The sequence below is a fragment of the Eurosta solidaginis genome, unplaced genomic scaffold (assembly GCF_040869045.1).
Source record: "Eurosta solidaginis isolate ZX-2024a unplaced genomic scaffold, ASM4086904v1 ctg00001065.1, whole genome shotgun sequence".
Classification (NCBI taxonomy): Eukaryota; Metazoa; Arthropoda; class Insecta; order Diptera; family Tephritidae; genus Eurosta; species Eurosta solidaginis.
The window spans coordinates 5,744-30,439 of NW_027136910.1; the positions used below are offsets into that span (position 1 = coordinate 5,744).

The 24,696-nt window shown below is 43.3% G+C and overlaps 1 long non-coding RNA gene across 1 annotated transcript; it reads left to right on the plus strand.

Moving 5' to 3' along the window:
• The first annotated feature begins 13,749 nt into the window (after positions 1-13,749).
• On the plus strand, positions 13,750-18,257 carry LOC137235761 (uncharacterized). The gene is made up of 3 exons (XR_010948039.1): positions 13,750-13,908; positions 13,973-14,092; positions 17,994-18,257. It is a non-coding gene; the product is annotated as an uncharacterized lncRNA (long non-coding RNA).
• Positions 18,258-24,696: the final 6,439 nt, after the last annotated feature.

A 24,696-nucleotide genomic window follows, 5' to 3' on the forward strand; every position in this document is an offset into this window, starting at 1 on the left:
TAATAGGGCAGCAGGCGCGTTGGAGCGAATGAAAAATTACAAAGAAACATACAGGTATAACTAATAAAAGCGTGCTAATAAAAACAATTGAAGGAGGGTGGATGGCGGGAGGAGACGGAGAGCACCACCGATCGTTTTTCCAAATTGTTTAGATCTCGATCTGTATGAGCCAGATACCAAAAATTATTGATTTAGGAGAACATTTATATTGAGTTATAACAATTTATAGATTTTAGACCAGAGAGGGTGAGAAGGGGGAAAGGGGACGGAGAGTGCCACTGCTCATTTTGTAAGCCCTCGACTTATTTGACCTATTGAGTTGTATTATTGGTGAAGGTCAGTAAAGGTAAAGTTGTAATGTGTAAAAATTATTAAAAAGTAGTTTTTCGAAGGGGTCGTGGGACCGCCACCCCCTTTCAATGCTCGAAAAAAATTTCGCTAGCAGACTATTGTCTGCGTCCCAAATTTCATCAAAATCTGTGTAGCCGTTCTGGCGTGATTCAGTCACAAAGACGAAAAAATATAATAATTAAATTATAACTGTTCCTAGGGGGCGGGGACCTCCCCCCTTTTGAAAAATATATAGCTAGTAGATCCTTCTAGACTATTGGCTATATGCGTGCCAAATTTCATTCAAATCTGTTCAACCGTTCTTGCGTGATTGAGGCACAAAGTCAAACGTCTGGACATCCAAACATCCAAACTTTCCCATTTATAATATACTAGCCTTTACCCGCGGCCCCGTCCGCAAGGAGAAATTTAAATATATGGGCTATTCGCGTTAGTCTGCTTATCAAGTAATCTGTTTAAAATTTTGTTTTCTGTCTAATGCATTTTATTTTTGTAATTGAGTAAAAAAAAAGAACTAAATGAGCTGATAACCTGATAGGTTCCCAAATGATCCCGAAATTATCCAGAAAAATCTACGAAATGACCCCCACGCTATCGCGGACGGATCCCGAAAACCATCCAGAAATGCCCCGGAAGGGTCTCTAAAAGTTCCCGGAATAGTTCCAAAGAAACGCGAAATTACAACGACACGATTCTAGACGTATCCAGATAACCACACAGAAATGATCCCTGAAGGTGTTCCAAAATGATCCCGAAAAGGTTCCGAAATGACCCTGACGGGCTCCCGGGCGGATCTCAAAAACCATCCAGAAAATATCCAGGAAGGGTCCCTAAATTATCCCGACATACTCCAGAAAAAGTTCCGAAATGGCTCCGAGGGGATCCACGACGGATCGCGAAAACCATACAGAAATGATTCCGGAAGGGTCCCAAAATGATCCCAAAATGGTCCCGAAATGACCATGATGGATCCGGCAAACCATCAAGAAATTATGCCGGAAGGGTCCCCAAATGATCCTGTATTAGCCCCGAAATAACCCCGACGTGATCCCTGACAAATTCCGAAAACCATCCAGAAATGATGCCGGAAGGGATCCCAAATGATTCCGAAAAAGTCCCGCAATGATTCCGACGGGATCCCGAACGGATACTTAAAATCAACCAGAAGTGATGCCGGAAAGGTCCTCAAATGATCACCTAATAGTCCCGAAAGGACCCTGACGGGATCTCGAACGCATTCCTAAATGACCACGAAAAAGTGCCGCAATGAAAACCATCCAGAAGTGATGCCGGAAAGGTCCTCAAATGATCACCTAATAGTCCCAAAATGACCCTGACGGAATCCCGGACAGATCCCGAAATCCATCCAGAAATGATCTTGGGAGGGTCCCAAAATGATCCCGAAATAGTCTCGGAAAAGTCCAGAAATTACCCTGACGGGATCCCGGACGAATCCTGAAAACCAATCTTAAATGATGCCGAAAAAGTCCCGAAATGACACTGATGGGACGCCGAAAGGATCCCGAAAACTATTCAGAAATGATGCCGGAAAAGTCCTCAATTGATCTCCTAATAGTTCCGAAAAGACCCTGACGGGATCCCGAACGGATCCCGACAACTATCCAGAAATGATGCCGAAAGGGCCCGCAAATGATCCCGTATTAGTCGAGAAAAAGTCCCGAAATGACCCCGACGGGATGCCGGACGAATCCCAAATACCATCCAGAAATGATGCCGGAAGGGACCCCAAATGATCCCGAAAAAGTCCCGCAATTATTCCGACGGGATCCTGAACGGGTACCGAAAACCATCCAGAAATGATGCCGGAAAGGTCCTCAAATGATCACCTAATAGTCCCAAAATGACCCTGACGGCAACCCGGACAAATCCCGAAATCCATCCAGAAATGGTTTTGGGAAGGTCCCAAAATGATCCCGAAATAGTCTCGGAAAAGTCCAGCAATTACCCTGACGGGTTCCCGGACGAATCCTGAAAGCCATCCTTAAATGATCCCGAAAAAGTCCCGAAATGACCCTGACGGGATCCCGAAAGGATTCCGAAAATTATCCAGAAATGATGCCGGAAAGGTCCCCAAATGATCCCCTAATAGTCCCGAAATTATCCTGATGGGATCCCGACCGGATCCCGAAAACCACCCAGAAATGATGCCGAAAGGGTTCCCAAATGATCCCGTATTAGTCGCGAAAAAGTCTCGAAATGACCCCGACGGGATCCCGAAAAAAACCATCCAGAAATGATGCCGAAAGAGCCCCCAAATGATCCCGAAAAGGCCCCCAAATGACTCCGACGAGATCCCGGACGGATACCGAAAACTATCCAGAAATGATGCCGGTAGGTACCCCAAATGATCCCGAAATAGTCCCGAAGTGACCCTTAAGGGATCCTGGACGGATCCCGTAAACCATCCAGAAATGATCCCGATATAGTCCCGAAGAAGTCCCGAAAGTAACCTGACGGGATCCCGGCAAATCCCAAAATCTATCCAGAAATGATCTTGGGAGGGACCCCAAATGATTCCGAAAAAGTCCCGCAATGAATCCGACGGGATCCTGAACGGATACCGAAAACCATCCAGAAGTGATGTCGGAAAGGTCCTCAAATGATCACCTAATATTCCAAAAATGACCCTGACGGCATCCCGGACAGATCCCGAAATCCATCCAGAAATGATCTTGGGAAGGTCCCAAGAAGATCCCGAATAGCCGCGGAAAAGTCCAGAAATTACCCTGACGGGTTCCGGGATGAATCCTGAAAGCCATCCTTAAATGATCCCGAAAAAGTCCCGATATGACCCTGACGGGATCCCGAAAGGATTCCCAAAACTATCCAGAAATGATGCCGGAAAGGTCCTCAAATGATCCCCTAATAGTCCCGAAATGACCGTGACGGTATCCCGAACGGATCCCGACAACTATCCAGAAATGATGCCGAAACGGTCCGCAAATGATCCCGTATTAGTCGAGAAAAAGTCCCGAAATGACCTCGACGGGATCCCGGACGAATCCCAAAAACCATCCAGAAATGATGCCGGTAGGTATCCCAAATGATCCCGTATTAGTCGCGAAAAAGTCCCGAAATTATCCTGATGGGATCCCGGACGGATCCCGAAAACCATCCAGAAATGATGCCGAAAGGGTTCCCAAATGATCCCGTATTAGTAAAGAAAAAGTCCCGAAATGACCCCGACGGGATCCCGGACGGATCCCGAAAACCATCCAGAAATGATGCCGGAAGAGCCCCCAAATGATCCCGAAAAAGTCCCCAAATGGCCCCGACGAGATCCGGGGCGGATCCCGAAAACCATCCAGAAATTATGCCGAAAGGGTTCCCAAATGATCCCGTATTAGTCGCGAAAAAGTCCCGAAATAACCCCGACGGGATCCCGGACGGATACCGAAAACCATCCAGAAATGATGCCGGAAGAGCCCCCAAATGATCCCGAAAAAGTCCCCAAATTACCCCGACGAGATCCCGGACGAATCCCGAAGACCATCCAGAAATGATGCCTAAAGGGACCCAAAAAAACCCCGAAAAAGTCCCATAATGATCCCGGCAACCATCAAGACCTTATCTCTCGAAGGTACGCAAATGATACCGAAAGTACCCCGACGGGATCCCGGACGGATCCCGAAAACCATTCAGAAATGATGCCGGAAGGGTCCCCAAATGATCGCGAAATAATCCCGAAATGATTCCGGAATAGTCCCGAAAATGTCCCAAAATAACCCCGACGGGATCCCGGACGGATCCCGAAAACTATACAGAAATGATCCCGGAAGGGTCCCAAAATGATCCGGAAATAGTCCCGAAAAAGTCCCGAAATTACCCCGGCGGGATCCCGCACCGATCCCGAAAACCATCCAGAAATGATCCCGGAAGGGTTTCCATATGAGGTGAAGCTCATTATGAAACCATGTTAATAAGGCAGCAGGCGCATTGGAGCGAATGAAAAATTACATAGAAACATACAGGTAAAGCTAATAAAAGCGTGCTAATAAAAACAATTGAAGGAGGGCGGATGGCGGGAGTAAAAGGAGAGGACTAGTGATCATTCCTCCAAAATTGTCTAGATCTCGATCTGTATGTGCCAGATACCAAAAACTATTGATTTAGGAGAAAATTTATATTGAGTTATAACAATTTATAGATTTTATACCAGAGTGGTAGATAAAGGGGGGAGGGGGTGGAGGGTGTCACTGCTTACTTTGCAAGCCCTCGACTTATTTGACCCCTTGAGTCTGTGATATTGGTGAAGGCCAGTATACGTAAAGTTATAATGTGTAAAAATTATTAAAAAGTAATTGCTCGAAGAGGTCGTGGGACCCCCACCCCTCTTTCCATGTTCGGAAAAAATTTCGCTAGTAGATTACTGTCTGTGTCCCAAATTTCATCAAAATCCGTGTAGCCATTCTGGCGTGATTCAGTCGCAAAGACGAAAAAATATAGTAATTAAATTATAACTGTTCCTAGGGGGCGGGGACCACGCCCCGTTTCAAAAATATATAGCTAGTAGAACCCTCTAGACTATTGGCTATATGTGTGCAAAATTTCATCCAAATCGGTCCAGCCGTTCTTGCAAAGACAAACGTCTGGACAAACATCCAAACATCCAAACATCCAAACATCCAAACATCTTAACATCCAAACTTTCCCATTTATAATATATATTAGATATTAGATACTAGCCTATACCCGCGGCCCCGTCCGCAAGAAGAAAATGAAATATATGGGCTATTCACGTTAGCCTGCTTATCAAGTTAAACATTTTTTTCTGTCTAATGCATTTTATTTTTGTAATTGAGTAAAAAAAGAACTAAATGAGCTGATAACCTGATAGGATCCTCAAATGATTCAGAAATTATACAGAAAAAGCCACGCAGTGACCCAGACGCTATCGCGGACGGATACCGAAAACCGTCCAGAAATGCCCCGGAAGGGTCTCCAAAAGTTCTCGGAATAGTGCCAAGAAACCCGAAATGCCAACGACACGATTCTAGACTTATCCAGAGACAATACAGAAAAAGTCATGGAATGACCCCTAAAGGGTCCCCAAATGATCCCGAATTAGCCCCGAAAAAGTGCCGAAATGACCAGGACGGTTCCCGAAAACCATTCAGAAATGATCCCGAAATATCCCTGACGGGATCTCAATCGGATCCCTAACTGACCCCGACGGGATCCCGGACAGACCCCGAAATCCACCCAGGAATGATCTTGGCCCAAAATGATTCCGAAATAGTTTAGGAAAAGTCCACAAATTACCCTGACGGGATCCCGGACGAATCCTGAAAACCATGCTTAAATGATCCCGAAAAAGTCGCGAAATGACACCGACGGGTTCTCGGACGGATCCCAAAACAATCTAGAAATGATGAAGGAAGGTACCCAAAATGATTCCGAAAAATTTCTGAAATGACCCCGACGGGATTCCGGACGGATCCCGAAAACCATCCAGAAATGATGCCGAAAGGGTCCAAAATAATTTCGTATCAGCTGAGAAAAAGTCCCGCAATGACCCCAACAGGATTCCGGAAGGATCCCAGAAACCATCTAGAAATGATGCCGGAAAGTACACCAAATGATCCCGAAATAGTCCAAAATGACACCGACGGGATCCCTTACGGATCCCGAAAACCATGCAGAAATTATGCCTGAAGGGACCCAAATAATCCCGAAAGAGTCCTGAAAAGACGGATCCAGAAAATCATCCAGAAATGATGCCAGAAGGGACCCCAAATGATCCCGACAAAGTCCCGAAATGACCCCGACGGAATCTCGAAAACCAACCATAAATGATGGCGGAAGGGACCCGAAAATGAAACCGAAAAAGTTCCGAAATGATCCCGATGGGATCCCGGACTGATCCCGAAAACTATCCCGAAATGATGCCGGAAAGGTCCAAATGATCCCGAAAAAGTCCTGAAATGACCCCGACGGGATCCCGGACGAATCCCGAAAACCATCCAGAAACGATGCCGAAAGGGAACCCACATGATCCCGAAAAAGTCCCGAAATGACCCCGACGGGATCCTGAACTGATAACGAAAGCCATCCAGAAATGATACCGGAAAGGTCCCCAAATGATCACCTAATAGTCCCGAAATAACCCTGACGGGATCCCGGACGGATCCCGAAAACTATCCAGAAATGATGGAGAAAGGGTCCCCAAATGATCGCATATTAGTCGAGAAAAAGTCCCGAAATAACCCCGACGGGATTCCGGACGGATCCCGAAAACCATCTAGAAATGATACCGGAAGGTACCCCAATTGATCCCGAATTAGTTCCGAAATGACCCCAACGGGATCCCGGACGGATCCCGAAAACCATCCAGAAATGATGTCAAAAGGGACGCCGTATGATTCCGCAAAAGTCCCGAAATGACCCCGACGGGATCCCGGACGGATACCGAAAACCATCCAGAAATGATGCTGCTAGGTACCCCAAATGATCCCGAAATGACTCCGTCGCCATCTCGGACGGATAAAAGGGACCCCACATGATCCCGAAAAAGTCCCGAAATGACCCCGACGGGATCCCGGAGGGATCACGAAAACCATCCAAAAATGATGGGGGAAGAGACCCCAAATGATCCCGATAAAGTCCCGAAATGACCCGGGGGATCCCGGACGGATACCGAAAACCATCCAGAAATGAAGTCGCTAGGTACCCCAAATGATCCCGAAATGACCCCGTCGTGATCTCGGACGGATCCCGAAAACTATTCAGAAATGATGCCGGAAAGGTCCTCAAATGATCCCCTAATAGTCCCGAAATTACGCTGACGGAATCTCGGACGGACCCCGAGAACCATCCAGAAATGATGCCAAAAGGGTCCCCAAATGATCCTGTATTAGTCGAGAAAAATTCTCGAAATGGCCCCGACGGGATCCCAGACGGATCCCGAAAACCGTCCAGAAATGATTACGGAAGGGACCCAAAATGACCCCGAAAGGTCTCGTAGTGATCCCGGAAACCTTCAAGAATTTATCTCTCAAAGGTACGCAAATGATCCCGAAAATACCCCGACGGGATGCCGGACGGATCCCGAAACCCATCCAGAAATGATGCCGGAAGGATACCCAAATGATCCGAATTGGTCCCGTAATTATCCCGGAATAGGCCAGAAAATGTCCCATAATAACCCGACGGGATCCCGGACGGATCCCGAAAACTATACAGAAATGATCCTGGAAGGGTCCCAAAACGATCCCGAAATAGTCCCGAAATGGACCCGAAAAAGTCCCGAAATGACCCTGGCGGAATCCCGGACGGATCCCGAAAACCATCCAGAAATGATCCCGGAAGGGTTTCGATATGACCCTAACCATGTTAATATGACAGCAGGCGCGTTGGATCGAATGAAGAGTTACATAGAAACATACAGGTAAAGCTAATAAAAGCGTGCTAATAAAAACAATTGAAGGAGAGCGGATGGCGGGAGGAGAAGGAGAGGACCACTGATCGTTTTTCCAAAATTGTTTAGATCTCGATCTGTATGAGCCAGATACCAAAAATTATTGATTTACTAGAAAATTTACATTGAGTTGTAACAATTTATAGATTTTGCACCAGAGTGGAAGAGGAGGGGGGTGGTTTCTTTGCTTATTTTGTAAGCCCTCGACTTATTTGGCCCATTGAGTTTGTAATATTGGTGAAGGTCATAAGTTAAGTTATACTGTGTAAAAATTATTAAAAAGTAATTATTCGAAGGGGTCGTGGGACCTCCGCCCCCTTTCCATGTTCGAAAAAATTTCGCCAATAGAGTATTGTCTGTGTTCCAAATTTCATCAAAATCCGTGAAGCCGTTCTGGCGTGATTCAGTCACATATACGAAAAAATACAATAATTAAATTATAACTGTTCCTAGGGGGGCGGGGACCTCTCCCCTTTTCAAAAAAAATATAGCTAGTAGATCCTTCTAGACTATTGGCTATATGTGTGCCAAATTTCATCCAATTTCGTCCAGCCGTTCTTGCGTGATTGAGTCACAAAGACAAACGTCTGGACAAACATACAAACATCCAAACTTTCCCATTGTGTTATTTACGTTAGCCTGCTTATCAAGTTATCTGTTTAAAAATTATTTTTGTCTAATGTATTTTATTTTTGTAATTTAGTAAAAAAAAATAACTAAATGAGAAGATAAGCTGAAAGGCACGCTTTCATGAATAGTACAATACAGTTTTTTCGAAATAAAAAAATACATTTTGTTTTTAAATTAAATTAACTGATATGAAAGGGGTGAAAGAATTACTACTCATAGAACAAAGGAGTGAAACTACAATTAGCTAAAACCAAAGAGAATTTTTTAGATGAAAATAGAGTTGCTTTTTCGGGTATTTGTCGGTTAAAATATTACAAAAAGGGTAATTATAGTTATAGCAGTTCCTTACACGATTATAGAACGAAAAAGCTGTGTTAGATTGAAGATAAATCATACCCAATTTTAATTACGAATAATTAGCAGCAAATCCACGGCCATAAAAGCTCATAATTTAAAAAGGCATGTGTGCTGAACTACCGGTTGCGAAAAGACCTAAAATGATCCCGGAAGGGTCCCAAGATGATACTAAAATTCCAGGAGAGATCCCGAAAATTATCCAGAAATTAACCAGGAGGGGTTCCAAAATGATTCAGAAATAGTCCCGAAGAAGTCCCGAAATTACCCTTATGGGTTCCCGTACAGATCCCGAAAACCATCCAGAAATGATACCGAAAGGCTCGCAAAATCATCCCGTATTAGTCCCGAAACAGGAGTGGCCCCGAGGGGATTCCTAACGGATCCCGAAAACTATCCAGAAATGATGCCGGCAAGGTCCTCAAATGATCCCCTAATAGTCCCGAAATGACTCTGACGGGATCCCGGACGGATCCCGTAGACTATACAGAACTGATGCCGAAAGGGTCCCCATTTGAGCCCGTATCAGTCGAGAAAAAGTCCCGAAGTGACCCCGACGGGATCCAGAAAACTATCTAGATATGATGCCGGAAGGTATCCCAAAATGATCCCGAAATAGTCCCGAAATGACCCCTACGGGATCCCGAGCGGATCACGAAAACTGTCCAGAAACGATGCTGGAAAGGTCCCCAAATGATCCCCTAATAGTCACGAAATTACCCTGCGGGGATCCCGAACGGATCCCGAAAACCATCCAGAAATGATGCTGAAAGGGTCTTCAAATGATCCCGAGTTAGTCGACCCCGACGGGATCCCGGACGGATACCGAAAAGCATCCAGATAGGATGCCAGAAAGGTCCTCAAATGATCCCCTAATAGTCCCGAAATGACCCCGACGGATTCCGAAAATCACCCAGAAATGATGCCGAAATGCTTAATAAATTATCCCGTATTATTCGAGAAAAAGTCCCGAAATTACCCCGACGGGATAACGGACGGATCCTGAAAACCATGTATAAATGATGCCGGAAGGTGCACCAAATGATCCCGAAATAGTCCCGAAATTACCCCTACGGGATCCCGAGCGGATCGCGAAAACTGTCCAGAAACGATGCTGGAAAGGTCCCCAAATGATCCCGAAATAGTCCCGAAATTACCCCAACGGGATCCTGGAGGGATCCCTAAAACCATCCAGAAAGGATGCCGGAAGGGTCCCCATTTGAGCCCGTATCAGTCGAGAAAAAGTCCCGAAGTGACCCCGACGGGATCCAGAAAACTATCTAGAGATGATGCCGGAAGGTATCCCAAAATGATCCCGAAATAGTCCCGAAATGACCCCTACGGGATCCCGAGCGGATCGCGAAAACTGTCCAGAAACGATGCTGGAAAGGTCCCCAAATGATCCCGAAATAGTCCCGAAATTACCCCAACGGGATCCCGGAGGGATCCCTAAAACCATCCAGAAATGATGCCGGAAGGGTCCCCAAATGATCTCGAAGAAGTCCTGAAACTACCCCGACGGTATCCCCAAAACCCCCAGAAATAACGCCGGAAGGGACCCCAAAAAATCCCAAAAAACTCCCGAATTCACCCAGACGGGATCCCGGACGGATACCGAAAGCCATCCAGAAATGATGCCGGAAGAGACCTCAAAAAATCCCGAAAAAGTTCCGAAATGACCCCGACGGGATCCTTGACGGATACCGAAAACCATCTAGAAATGATGCCGGTAGGTACCCCAAAATGATCCCGAAATAGTCCCAAAATGACCCCGTAGGGATCCCGGACGGATTCCTAAAACCATCCAGAAATGACGCCCTAAAATTACCCCGACGGTATCCCGAAAACCATCCAAAAATGATGCCGGAAGGGTCCCCATTTGAGCCCGTATCAGTCGAGAAAAAGTCCCGAAGTGACCTCGACGGGATCCAGAAATTATGCTGGTAGGTACCCCAAACTGATCCCGAAATAGTCCCAAAATGACCACGTAGGGATCCCGGACGGATTCCTAAAACCATCCAGAAATGACGCCCTCAAATTACCCCGACGGTATCCCGAAAACCATCCAGAAATGATGCCGGAAGTGACCCCAAAAAATTCCGAAAATGTTCCGAAATGACCCCGAAGGGATCCTGGACGGATACCGAAAACCATCCAGAAATGATGCCGGAAGGGACCCCAAATGATCCCGAAAAAGTCCCGAAATGACCCCGACGGCATCCCGGACGGATACCGAAAACCATCCAGAAATGATGCCGGTAGGTACCCCAAATGATCCCGAAAAAGTCTCGAAATGATCGCGACGGGATCCCGGACGGATACTAAAAACCATCCAGATGTGATCCCGGTAGGTGCCCCAAATGATCCGGAAATAATCCCGAAATTACCCCGTCGAGAGCCCCGACGGATCCAGGAAACTATGCAGAAATGATGCCGGAAAGGTCTTAAAATGATCCCCTATTTGTCCCGAAATTACCCTGACGGAATCCCGGACGGATACCGAAATCCATCCAGAAATGATGCCGAAAGGGTCCCCAAATGATCCCGTATTAGTCGAGAAAAAGTCCCGAAATGACCCCGACGGTATCTCGGACGAATCCCGGAAACTATGCAGAAATGATCCCGAAATGACCCCGTCGAGATCCCCGACGGATCCCGGAAACTATGCAGAAATGATGCCGGAAAGGTCTTCAAATGATCTCCTAATAGTCCCGAAATGATCGCCGACGAATCCCGGAAGCTATGCAGAAAGGATGCCGGAAAGGTCTTCAAATGATCCCCTAATAGTCCCGAAATGATCCCGAACGGATCCCGAAAACCATCCAGAAATGATGCCGGAAGGGACCCCAAATGATCCCGAAAAAGTCGCGAAATGACCCCGACGGGATCCCGGACGGATCCCGAAAACCATCCAGAAATAATGGCGGAAGGGACCTAAAATGACCCCGAAAAAGTCCCGTAATAATCCCGGAAACCATCAAGAATTTATCTCTCAAAGGTACGCAAATGATCCCGAAAATACCCTGACTGGATGCCGAACGGATGCCGAAACCCATCCAGAAATGTTGCCGGAAAGGTCCCTAAATGTTCGCGAAAAAGTCCCGAAATGATACCGGAATAGTCCCTAAAATATCCCAAAATAACCTCGACGGGATCCCGAAAACTATACAGAAATGATCCCGGAAGGGTCCCAAAATTATCCCGAAAAAGTCCCGAAATGACCCCGGCGGGATACCGGACGCATCCCGAAAACCATCCAAAAATGATCCCGGAAGGGTCTCGATATGACCCCAACGGGATTACAAATAAGGCGAAGCTAATTGTAGAACCATTTTAATGAGGCATCAGGCGCGTTGGAGCGAATGAAGATTTACAAATAAACATACAGGTAAAGCTAACAAAAGCGTGCTAATGAAAATAATTGATGGAGGGCGGCGGATGGCGAGAGAAGAAGTACCGCTGCTCGTTTTTCCAAAATTGTTTAGATCTCGATCTGTGTGTGCCAGATACCAAAAACTATTGATTTAGGAGAAAATGTATATCGATTTATAACAATTTATAGATTTTACACCAGAGGGGTAGAAAGGGAGGGGGGGGGGGGGGAGCGGAGGGTGTCACTGCTCACTTTGTAAGCCCTCGACTTATTTGACCCATTGAGTCTGTGATATTGGTGAAGGCCAGTATACGTAAAGTTATTATGTGTAAAAATTATTAAAAAGTAATTGCTCGAAGGGGTCGTGGGACCCCCACCCCTCTTTCCATGTTCGAACAAAATTTCGCTAGTAGACTACTGTCTGTGTCCCAAATTTCATCAAAATCCGTGTAGCCGTTCTGGCAGGCATGCTTAACGAACGAAACGATATCATTTCGTTACGATAATCAACGCTAATAAACGGAACGAAGTCACTTCGTTTCGTTTATTAACGTTAAGATCGTCAAATTAAATTAATTAACGTTAATTTGACTTTCTTAACGTTAATAAACGAAACGAAGTGACTTCGTTTCGTTTATTAGCGTTAATTATCGTAACGAAATGATATCGTTTCGTTCGTTAAGCATGCCTGCGTTCTGGCGTGATTCAGTCGCAAAGACTAAAAAATATAATAATTAAATTATAACTGTTCGTGGGGGGCGGGGACCTCCCCCCTTTTGAAAAATATATAGCTAGTATATCCTTCTGGACTATTGGCTATATGTGTGCCAAATTTCATCCAAATCCGTCCAGCCGTTCTTGCGTGATTGAGTCACAGAGACAAAGGTCTGGACAAACATCCAAACATCTAAACATCAAAACATCCAAACTTTGCCATTTATAATATATATTAGATTAGATATTAGATTAGATATTAGATTAGATAGATTAGAATTAGATTTTTCCAGAGCAATTAAATTCTGCAGCTAGTATAATTTTCTCCAGCAACGAATTAAAGAAATCGCACGATAGAGGGTCACCCTCTCTGAAACCTCGTTTAGTTTCGAACGACTCGAAGAGGGTTTTCCCAATTCTGACTGAGGTAATGGTGTTGCTCAACGTCAGTTTTGCGGGCAAACCAAAAAAATATTTTTCCCGGGCGCAAGAAAACCTCACTACGTCACTGATCGTCCGAGGTCTTGTTGTTTTTTAATCTGGTTATTGATATTCTGATTTCGTTATAGTCGGGTGGAGGAACATAAGTTCATCGATTGCGGGCACAAAGTTGGGCGATAGGTACATCGCTGTCTCCATTTGGAAGGTCAGAGAAGTGTTCCCTGCACAATCTAAGTGCTCTCAAAACATCGGTTAAAAGGTAACCGTTTTCATTCTGACAGTATTTAACCCCGGACTAAGAATTTTTCGTCTGTCGTCGAATTTGTTTGCTAAAATTTGCAGGCGTCATTCTGGTGACGAACAGCTCATGCTCCTCACACTCGTGCCTTTCTGCCTATGCTTTTTTCCTCCTGCAAAGGCGTCTCACTTCCTCTTTAAACTCGCAGTAGCGTTCACATACTCTTCTTGTTGTTTACTTTGAAAATATACACAGCAGCTTAACACATTTTTTTCAGAATTGCTCGGGGGACCCCAATTGTTAGCGTCGGATCACTTAAATTCCCTTCGAATTGTGCAGGACAATTTCGAATTACATATTGGCCAAGAGGTATGTTATTATAATCATATCTTTCTAAGAAATTTAAACTATAAATTTTATTTATATTTTGCAGCTAATCCCGGAACTGGAGAGATTGATTGGATTAATCTTAGGTACAAAGTTCTATTTAGTGATTCAGAGTTACTTATCATCTATGCCTGCCAGAATTTTGAATCGTCTTCAGAGCACGCTGGTTAGTAAGTTTTGATTTGACTAAGCATTTCGATTTTTGTGTGTGTCCGAACGCCGCCAGACCAGGTCCCTATTAAGCATGTTCGTCACCGAAAGCGAATGGTCTGCAAGATCATTTGAGCGATATAAATATAAATAGAAGCGGTTTTCTTATTGGTGGAAAATCAGTTGTACAATTCTTATTTTATACTTATATTTAAGAATTCATGAGCTTAACACCGGCTTATAATAATTGAATTTCATTATGTTTTTTTCTAAGAGAAACTGAAAAGAAAGAAACATTTACTGGCATATTGCGATGGACCATTTCGAAAACCGCCAACGTAATCATCATCAGGCAATTTTGTAGTGTTATCAAAGGTTTCACCGGGATTCGAACCGTGAATCACATGGTGAAACTGCAGTAGCCTTTCTCTTAGAAAAAAACATAATAATTGAAATTCAATTATTATAAGCCGGTGTTAAGTTCATGAATTCTTAAATATAAGTATAAACTGAACACACCATTAAACAAACATACATAAATTCTTATTTTACTAAAATTATTTCCGCCAACTTATTCGCATTCCCTATGCCATAAAGGCAGTGAAGAAGATATAGGAGCACACGCTAATACGACTCTCTCACATACACGACATGTATTTTAAAATGTATTGCAATGTATAGTTGATCTGACCTGACCGATCCGTGAGGACGTCAAATAGGATGAATGAGCCCGCCGTTTTTTACTAATTATTTTTATTTTTATAAGTTTTTTTTCTAAATTTACATATTTCTTTCTTCTTTTAAATAAATTTTTTTTACCAATATTCTTTACTAATTTTAATGAAATCATTAATGAAGTCATTAAAATTAATAATAATTTCTTTCTACTTTGTTACATTTTCACAAATTTTATGCATTTTTTGTTCTTGTTACTAAATACTTGTTTATATTTTTTATACTTATTTCAAAAAATTACTTAGTTTTTATACTCAGCTTGTACGCAGAGTATTATAACTTTGATTGGATAACGGCTGGTTGTACAGGTATAAAGGAACCGAGATAGATATAGACTTCCGTATACTCGTATCAAAATCATCAGTGTCGAAAAAAATGTGATTGAGCCATGTCCGTCCGTACGTCCGTCGATGCGTTAACACGATAACTTGAGTAAATATTGAGATATCTTCACCAAATTTGGTACACGAGCATATCTGGACCCAGAATAGATTGGTATTGAAAATGTGCGACATCGCATGATAACCACGCCCACTTTTTATATATATAACATTTTGGAAAACACAAAAATCCTGATTATTTCGTAAATAATACACCTAGAATGTTGGAACTTGACGTGTGAAAATTTTAAAAACTTTTTTAAAATGGGCGTGGTACCGCCCACTTGTGATAAAATCAATTTTACAAATATTATTAATCATAAATCAAAAATCGTGAAACTTATCGTAACAAAATTCGCCAGAGAGGTTGCCTTTACTATAAGGAATGCTTTGAAGAAGAATTAACGAAATCGGTAAAGCACCACGCCCACTTTTATATAAAAGATTTTTAAAAGGGTCGTGAACGAATAAAATAAGCAATATCGTTGCAAAAAATAGCTTTATATGAATAGCATTTCATTTCCCAAGTTTCGGGACCATAACTCGAAGAAGAATTAGTTCAGAATAGAACCATATGTACATATATATTATTGTGCAGCCTTGTAAAAATATTAAGAACACAAAACAAACAACAACAGCATTTCAAGTTTACAGCTGGGTATGTAATGTTTGGTTTCACCCGGACTTAGACTTCCTTACTTGTGTTTACTAATTATTTCCAAAAAAATTCTTTGTTTATTTATTTTACTACTTCTAAATAAAAAAGTTATTTTTCGAATTTTTTTTTATCAAATATCTGTACTCGTTTTAATTAAATCAAGTTTTTATCAAAACCTTTTCTATTTTTCTTTTTATTAACAAGTTTTATAAGTTCTTAAATTTTTTTACTCCTTTATGGCTACTTATTTTTATCAATTACATTTTTAATAATTTATCAAAGTACTTGTGCTTTTCATCATATTGTGGTGAACTAAATAAAGTAAACAGAAATCAGCTGTTTAGTGCAAGAATCGTGAAATGGAAAAAACGTAAGAAAAAAACATAAGTAAATATTGTTCATTATTTTTTGTAACAAATATTTTAAAATCATAGTTTTTTCAAGGAAATCAAAAGTGGAACGTGCTACGCATGAACAATTGGAGCGATATATCTCATTTTGTGCTGCTAACCCCGAAATGGGAATAGGAAAAAGTAATCCCCTGGATTTTTGGGGGTCATTTCGGCATGACTTTGGGGACTCCCTCGGGTCATTTGGGGGTTATTTCTGGAACATTTTGGGGACTCCCTCGGGGTCATTTAGGGGTCGTTCTGGGATGTTTATGGGGAATCCCTCGGTATCTTTCCGGGGAGGTTTTGGCGACTACGTCGGGTTCATTTGCAGGTCGTTCCGGGATCTTTTTGGGGACTCTCTCGGGGTCATTTGGGGCACATTCTGGGATGGTTTTGGGGACTTCTTCGGGGGTAGTTTGGGGTACCTTCCGGGATGGTTATGACGACTCCCTTGAGGTGATTTGGGAGACATTCCGGGATGGTTTTGGGGACTCCCTCGGGGTCTTTTAGGAGTCGTTCCGGGATTTTTTTGGGGACTTCCTCGGGGTCAGTTGGGGGACATTCTGAGATGATTTTGGGGATTCCATCGGGGTCCCTTGGGGTAATATGGAGGACCTTCCGGAATGGTTATGGGGACTCCCTCGGGTTAATTTGGTGGGCATTGGGGACTCCCCAAAACCATCCCGGAAGAACCCGAATTACCCCGAGAGAGTCTCCGAAAAGATCCCGGAACGACCCCCAAATGACCCAGGGAGGACCCCGAGGGAGTTTCAAAAACCACCCAGAAATTACGCCCAAAATCCAATCAAGGAGGATCTTCGCACAATAATAGCAAAAGTAATAAATCTTCTTCCATTTTCTCTCGATCGCACAATAACATAATTCTAGTTTAAATTTATCCCCATAAATTAAATTAACAAGAGCGTTTGACTTATTGACAATTTGTCAGCGAAAAAACTTTTTATTTTTTACATAAAGTAGCAATTATCTACTTGATAAATTGTCAAACTTGACAAATAACAAATAAGCAAGATGGTGAATTTGTCCAAGTGCACAGAATAGCGCTTTTAGTTAATTTTGTGGAAGCCTTTGGCAGCATAGCAGAGAAGAGAAAAGTAGCGCCAATACTATTACAATAAGTTTCAATTGGCAATTTTTCCGAGAAAGGAACAGAACAAAAATTCTCAAAAGTTGTAGAAAAATTTGGATCCCAATTTGATTCTCTGCATTGTTCATTCATCATGTTTGTGATGGGTTTGGGAATTCTAATTAAAAATCCCAAATTAACGTTAGCCTTGTTCTCAAATCTGACACGTTAGCTCTAAAAAGAAACTCAAACAACAATTGGTAGGCAAGTTTTTAATATGAGATTTTCACCAAATCTCAAATTAACATTAAGCAAAAAACAGCTGTATTGTTGGGCTTCGTGTATTATGTATTTGCAATATGTTTTAGCTATTTTTTCTACAAAATATTGGAATGCAGAAAAAACAATGACACTGAACATCGTAATAATTTCGTTAACAAACCAAATTCCAAAAGGGATGTGGGTAAATCATTCCCACACTTATCATCAAAATAGTCTTTGAACCAAAAGTCTACATAATGGATTAGAGTTCAACAATCCATTTCTACCTTTAATAAAATTTGAAGAATGCTGCACAAATGGACGAACGTAGTCATAATTTTACATGCCATTCAAAAATCACATATAAACATATTTATAACATTATTTTCTCTTCCATAATTTAGAACTCGTTTGGGTTTATACACGATCTTACAATCGATGGCGTCAGCTTGAACAACTGTACATGTGTATTTTAACGCATAAAGGGATTGACGTAGATCAACTCTACCGAATCGATCACAGGGAATGCGGAAATTATGAAGTCCCACCACGGCCTGCAGCAAATTTTATTTTTATAGGCTTCTAGTTTTCATTTGTAGTTGTCAGAAACTTTATTATAAAACTGAAAATTTTTTAAACTGATTACAAAATAGAGAATTATGAAATATTTTACATTTGTAATTTGTTTGTTCGGTAATTATATTGACACTGTACGATATGGCTAGACACCGCATTGCATAGGGTGGTAATAAGCATAGAGAAATCCCTGGAATATAAAGAGTGTGCTCTAGGAGTCTTCTTGTACATTGCCGGGGCTTTCAATAATGTTGCAAAATTTGCGATTATGGATGGTCTTAATTACATTAAAGTGCATCCTGCCTTAATCACATGGATCGGCTGCATGTTAAATTGCAGAAATATTACATCACAATGGGGATTGTACGAGGCCACGAAATCAGCGGACAGGGGCACGCCGCAGGGAGGGGTGCTATCACCTCTGCTGTGGACGCTGGTCATCAACCAACTGCTCAGGCGATTCGATGAGGGGCCCGTAGTACTTACGGCTTACGCACATGGCGTAAGTGAAAAGTGCCTTCCAACGATTAGTTCTTTGATGGATCGGGCGCTTCGGGATATTCATACCTGGGCATGTAATGTCGGGTTGAAAGTCAATGCGTAGAAGACGGATATGGTCTTGTTTACAAAGAGGTACAAAGTCCCAAATTTGACCAGGCCTAAGTTGGGAGGGGTGACCTTACAGGAGAAACCTTGCACAAAATATCTAGGAATCATCCTAGACAATAAGCTGTCATATAAGCTCAACGTGGAGGAGAGGGTCAAGAAGAGTTCAACGCCACTCTATGCATGTAAAATAATGCTGCGGTGTACGGGGGGCCAATGCTGGGGTGTACGGGGGGCCTATCGCCCTCTCTTCCTCATTGTGTTTTTGGAGCGATTGTAAGTCCTATTCTATACTATGGAGTTATTGTTTGGTTTTGTGAAAGCCACACAAAAAACAACATACCTCAAAAAATTAGAGGGGGTATGCAGACTATCAATGCTTAGCATTACGGGAGCCCTGAAAACAACCCACACAGCTGCACTGTATGCCATTCTGTACATTCCACCTGTAGACCTGGTAGCACAGAACAATGCATTAACGACCGCAACCAGGCTCGGTGCCTCGGGACAGCTAGAGCGCCGACCATATGGCCATAGTAGTATAGCGTCATCAATCTCAAGACGAACAGACTACCTGATTCCCTATCTGCGCTTCGAGGGAGATCTTAAGGCCACAATTGAGGTGGACGGTTGGCGCAAGGGTGCGCAAATGGCGGACGAGGCGATACACGTGTACACCGATGGTTCCAAAGTAGAGGAAGGAGTAGGATCTGCGGTATACTGCGCTGATCCGGAAATAAAAAGATCCTTCAGGCTGCCGGATTACTGTAGCGTTTTCCAAGCGGAAATATTAGCCGTAACCAAAGCAGTAGAAACCCTGGAAGAGAATAGCTTAAGCTGCAACCGTGTTAACTTTTATATTGACAGTCAAGCAGCAATTAAGGCAATAATCTCGCATAGCACAGCATCTAAGTGCATGTTAGAGTGTAAGCAGTCTCTAGAGAGAAGGGGGACAGAGAGAAGCATACATCTAAATTGGGTCCCAGGGCATATGAGAATAGATGGGAATGAAAAAGCAGAAGAGCTAGCTAAAAATGTCCCATCCCTTGAAGCTTGCTCCGTAGACGTCCCAATTGGACTGGGCGAGATTAAGCAAAAGCCAGAGGTGCACATGATCGACCAAGCGGGAAAGGCGTGGGTTCATGCGCGGGGCTGTAGGTCTTACAACCTTAGACTAAGAAAGTTGCTTCTATCTTAAAAAAGAGAGGACTGAAGACTCATGACAGGTATTCTGACTGGACACTACCTTCTGGCGTCACATGCCTTTAAATTAGGCTTGGTCAGTGATAGCAGATTTAGGAAGTGCGGGTTGGAGGAGGAAACCATCGAGCTCGTGCCCTGCACTTGCCAGGCTAAGACTCCAGCTGTTAGTAGTGACACAGCTGTCAGATCTAGAAGCAGCAAGTGGCTTAAATCCTAGGAAGCTTCTAGTATTTGCCAAGAGGACGGAGTTATTTTATAACATAGGTCCTCGTTTTTGATAGGGGTTTTCAGTTTGGTCGTTAAAACAAACTTCTGGTAACACTACGGACTCAATCAGTCTACGTGAGGTCCTCATGGACCGGCCAGTTAAATCTAACCCAACCTTACGATATGGGTGATCTAAGGTTGGCGATTACGACATTATATCGCAATAAACACGAGCTGTGAAAATATAGAATGCAGCTTATTATGAAGATGGAAAAGGTTTGGGATTTCATTGAAAGTCCTGTTCGTGAATCTCGAGATGCCTCATGGAAGCAAAGAGACTCGAATGCTTCAATTATTATTGGATTGACGGTTGAAGACACGTAAACCTTTCGGATAAGGTTAGGTTAGGTTGAACTGGCCGGTCCATGAGGAAATAAAAAAAAGATTCAATGAGTCCGTAGTTTTACCCTCCTCTTGGCGTATATTAGAAGCTTCCTAGGACTTAAGCCACTTTCTGCTTCTAGATCTGATTGCTGTATCACTCCTGGAGTCTCAGCCTGGCAAGCGCAGGGAAAGAGCACAGAACGTGCTCGATCGTTTCCTCCTCCAGTCCGTACTTCCTACATCTGCTATCACTGACCAAGCCTAATTTAAAAGCATGTGACGCCAGAGGGCAGTGTCCAGTGAGAATACCCGTCATGAGTCTACATTCCTCTCTTTTTAATGATAGAAGCAACTTTATTAGTCTAAGGTGATAAGACCTACAAATAATCTTCGACACTTTACAGCCCCGCGCGTGAAACTACGCCTTTCCTCTCGCCCAGTCTAATTGGGAGCTTCAAGGGATGCGCCCTCTTTAGCTTGTTCATCCGCTTTTTCATTCCCATCTATTCCCTTATGCCCTGCGACCCAATATAAATGTATGCTTGTCCCTGTCCCAATTCTCTCCAGAGACTGCTTACACTCTAACATGCATTTAGATGCTGTGCTATGCGAGATTATTGTCATAATTGCTGCTCCACTGTCAATATAAAAGTTAACACATACAGTTGCAGCTTAAGCTATTCTCTTCCTGGGTTTCTACTGCTTTGGTTACGGCTAATATTTCCGCTTGGAAAACGCTACAGTATTCCGGCAGCCTGTAGGATCTGTTTATTTCCGGTACACCACAGGATACCGCAGACCCTACTCCTTCCACTACTGTGGAACCATCCGTGTACCCATGTATCGCCTCGTGCGCTATTTGAGCCCCCTTGCGCCAACCATTCACCTCTGTTGTGGCCTTAAGATCTCCTTCGAAGCGCAGATAGGGAATCAGGTAGTCTGTTCGCTTTGAGATTAATGACTCTATACTACTATGGCCGTATGGTCGGCGCTCAAGCTGCCCTGAGGCACCGAGCCTGGATGCAGTTGTTGACGCTATGTTCCTTGCTATCAGGTCTAAAGGTGGAATGTGCAGAATGGCATACAAACTAATCACTTGGTCTCTCTTCGCTACAATCTTTACTTTTTCTTTCTTAAATAAAAAGATTTTTGGTTTTTCTTCTAAAACGTTATAATTTTTTAATCTCGTTAAAGTAAATTTTAATGTTGTTAAAACTTTGACGCTTTAACACGTTATAAGCTATACAAAATATATATTACTGACGTTTACCCGCGGCTCCGTCCGCAAGGAAAAAATGAAATATATGGGCTATTCACGATAGCCTGCTTATCAAGTTATCTATTTAAAAATTTGTTCCTAACTAATGCATTTTATTTTTGTGATTGAGTAAAAACAAGAAACTAAACCAGCTCATAATCTGATAGGAAGGGTCTCCAAAAGCTCCCGGAATAGTCCCAAAAAAACCGGAAATGACAACGACACGATTATCCAGATAACCACACAGAAATGATCCCTGAAGGGTACCAAAATGATCCCGAAATAGTCCCGAAAAAGTTCCGAAATGACCCTCACGGGCTCCCGGTCGGATCTCAAACAACATCCAGAAAATATACAGGAAGGGTCCCTAAATTATTCCGACATATGTAGTTCAGAATAAGTTCCGAAATGACCCCGAGGCGATCCACGACAGATCGTGAAAACTATGTAGAAATGATCCTGGAAGGTTCCGAAAATGATCCCGAAATAGTCCAGAAAGGACCCCGATGGGATCCCGCACGGATCCAGAAATGATCCCGGAAGGGTCCCAAAACTATCCCAAAAAAGTAACAAAAAATCCTGAAAGGACTCCCAAAAAAGGACTCCCCAGAAAGGGTCCCCAAATGATCCCATAATGGTCCCAAAATGACCCTGACGGATCCGGCAAACCATCAAGAAATGATGCCGGAAGGGTCTCCAAATGATCCCGAAATAATACAGAAAAAGTGACGAAATGATCCCTAAAGGGTCCCCAAATTATTCCGAAAGTGTGCCGAAATGACCTTGACGGATCCCGAAAACCATCGAGAAATGATCCCAAAATAGTCCCGAATAAGTCCCGAAATGACACAGACGGGATCTCGAACGGATCCCTAAATGAGCCTGACTTGATCCCGGACAGATGCGGAAATCCGAATGATCTTGGAAGGGTCCCAAAATAGTCTCCGAAAAGTCCAGAAATTACACTGACGGGATCACGGACGAAACGTGAAAGCCATCCTTAAATGATCCCGAAATGATCCTGACGGGATTCCGTACGAATACCGAAAACCATCCAGAAATGCTGCCGAAAGACTCCCCACATTATCCCGTATTAGTCCCGAAAAAGTCCCGAAACGACCCCGACGGGATTCCTGACGGATCCAGAAAACCATACAGAAATTATGCTGGAAGGGACCCCAAATGACTCCGAAAAAGTCACGAAATGACCCCGACAGGATCCCGGATGGATCCCGAAATCCATACAGAAATGATGCCGGAAAATACTCCAAATGATCACGAAATAGTCCCGAAGAAGTCCCGAAATGACCCCGACGGTATCCCGAAAACAATCCAGAAATGATGGCGGAAAGGTCCTCAAATGATCCCACAATAGTCCCGAAATGACCCTGACGGGATCCCGGACGGATCCCGAAAACTATCCAAAAATGATGCCGGAAAGGACCCCAAATGATCCCGTATTAGTTGCGAAAAAGTCCCGAAATGACCCCGACGGGATCCCGAACGGATTCCGAAAACCAATATAAATGATGCCGGAAGGGACCCCAAATGATCCCGAAAAAGTCCTGAAATGACCCCGACTGGATCCCGGACGAATCCCGAGAACCATCCAGCAACGATGCCGGAAGAGTCCCCGAATGATCCCGAAAAGACGCCGACGGGATCCCGGACGAATACCGAAAACCATCCAGAAATTATGCCGGAAAGGTCCTCAAATGATCCCCTAATAGTCGCGAAATGACCCTGAGAGGATCCCGGACGGATTCCGAAAACCATGATGCCGGAAGATCACCAAATGATCACGAAATAGCCCCGAAATGACCCCGACGGGATCCCGGACTGATCCCGAAAACCATCCAGAAATGATGCCGAAAGGGTCCCCAAATGATTCCGTATTACTCGCGAAAAAGTCCTGAAATTACCCCAACGGCATCCCGAAAACCATACAGAAATGATGCCGGAAAATACCCAATACTGCCAAAAATGCAGATAACGTAAAAAGTCTAAATGCCGCCCCCGTGGTTGGTATGAACGTTAATTTGGAGCTTGATGTGGTTGCTAAGAAAAGATGGATTCACCTCTCTTATTTTAAAAATACCGTTAAAGGAGAGGATATTATCTCTTACGTTACAAAGCACACTGGGATTACTCGCGACCATCTATCGTGTTTTGCGCTTGTGAAGAAAGATGCAAATATCAATGAATTAAGGCGCATAAGCTTCAAACTCGGTGTATCTCCATGTCACTATGATGCTATATTTGATGCAAAGCTATGGACTGCTAATGTTAAAATCCGTCCATTTCAGTCTTTTCAAGAGGGAGCGGAGAATGTCAACGGGCTAACTGGCTCAATATCACTTGAATCATTTTCAATATACTATCAAAATGCAAGTGGTATGCGAACAAAATCAAATGAATTTAGGATTGCTTCATCATTACGTGAATATGATATTGTTGCTATCACCGAAACCTAACTTTGTGCACAAATTTCCAGCTCCGAGTTTTTTGACAACCATTACATTGTTTATCGCCATGATAGATGCCCTATTGCTAGTGGCTGCGCTCGAGGTGGAGGAGTGTTATTAGCAGCTAAAACAAGCCTAAATAGCAGTTTGTTAGTTTTGCCCTTTGCTGATAAGTTAGTCGAACAAGTCTGCATAGATGTATCAATTTCAAATGACAAACATATTTACATCTTGATATCATATATACCGCCTAACTCTAGTTTTAATGTTTATGAACAACATATTAATAACATAAAATTTGTCAGTAAATCTGTTGCACTAAATGGGCAGATAATGTAATGGGTGATTTTAACTTACCTGACATTATTTGGTCATTTGACAATGGCTGGCTACTACCTTTTAATATTA